The 1,182-nt window shown below is 55.9% G+C and overlaps 1 long non-coding RNA gene across 1 annotated transcript in view; it reads left to right on the top strand.

Moving 5' to 3' along the window:
• The window catches only part of LOC108795994, a 24,842-nt gene extending 24,005 nt beyond the window's left edge, over window positions 1–837 (top strand). The window contains exon 3 of the long non-coding RNA XR_001941778.1: window positions 828–837. This is a non-coding gene — a long non-coding RNA (uncharacterized LOC108795994). The remainder of the gene's footprint in view (window positions 1–827) is intronic.
• The last annotated feature ends 345 nt before the right edge of the window (window positions 838–1,182 follow it).

Genomic DNA, 1,182 nt, shown 5'->3' with positions numbered 1-1,182 from the left:
ACCGTACAAGCAATCTTTGCATCCCTACTCAACAATGTGGACCCTGGTACCATCATCCTGGATCGGGTACATAGAGCCGCTGGGCCTAGACTGACCAACTCTCCCAACCCGCGCGATGTGATATGTCGGGTCCATTATTTCACCACGAAAGAGGAGATCCTCAGAGCTGCTTGGCGACGTAGACCCGTGGAGTTCGATGGAGTGCAGATTCAAATCCTCGCGGATCTGTCTCGCAACACCCTCAGGCGTCGAGCAATCTTTCGCCCAGTCCTGGATCTAATACGCAGCACGGGGGCGACATACTGTTGGGGTTTCCCATTTCATCTAATCGTCAAGAAGGGTGAGTCCATTTACGTGCTCCGCTCCCCGAAAGATATCCCGGGCCTAGGCGGCTTCCTGCATGTGGATGTCCCACCTCCTGACGACTGGCTGGCTTACATCATGGAGGGGACTCGGAGACCACCTGCGGCCCAGCGCGGGGCCCGCTCCAGATCCGGCTCCTCACGCCCCGACCACCAACGCATGGGGAGTAGTGGAGATCCCAGGACATCGGTGGAGGCCTAACCTACTATGGATGCCCTGACTTACTGGACGTTCCGGTATTGGCTTTATTTTTCATTCATTTATTTTTCTCTTGTTTTTTATGGGCCTTGTACTGATGGGTCTGAACTTCCGCGCTCCACTCGGTCCTCTCCCACTTCAGGGGCTAGAATATCGACGAGACCACTGGGGATCACATACCCTCCTGGTACCGCGTTACCGAGGAATACCTTTTCTCTACCCAGACGTTGACTCAGAGATCTACTCCGGATTCACTCCACTGTAAGGTGATGGGGCATTCTGATCCCAGGGGGGGGGTGGATTTTCCTTACGGGACACCTACAATCGAGGCCCTGGAGGGTCCTCATCAGGGTCCCCATACATGTCAGGTTGCTGCTGCAGACTATATATGTCCATCAGGCGGCGCCTCTGTAACCCGTTCCCCTTAGATCCATACAATACGCAGGGGGTGGGGCCCGTCCCCGGAAACTATTCCTGACCGCCCAAGGGAGAGTCCCCCCCACGGGTCAGCCCCGTCCCGGAGCATGGCCACGCCACTACTAGTGTCTGCTCCGATCCTGGGGTGGGCATACTTAATATTTTTGAGCCAATCAGTGCCACAAGCAACCACGCTCTCACAAG

This window comes from Nanorana parkeri, unplaced genomic scaffold (genome assembly GCF_000935625.1).
Source record: "Nanorana parkeri isolate BGI_ZX_2015 unplaced genomic scaffold, ASM93562v1 scaffold1035, whole genome shotgun sequence".
Taxonomy (NCBI): Eukaryota; Metazoa; Chordata; class Amphibia; order Anura; family Dicroglossidae; genus Nanorana; species Nanorana parkeri.
The sequence above is the reverse complement of the archived record's forward strand: the minus strand, read 5'-3'. Positions and strand labels throughout refer to the sequence as shown.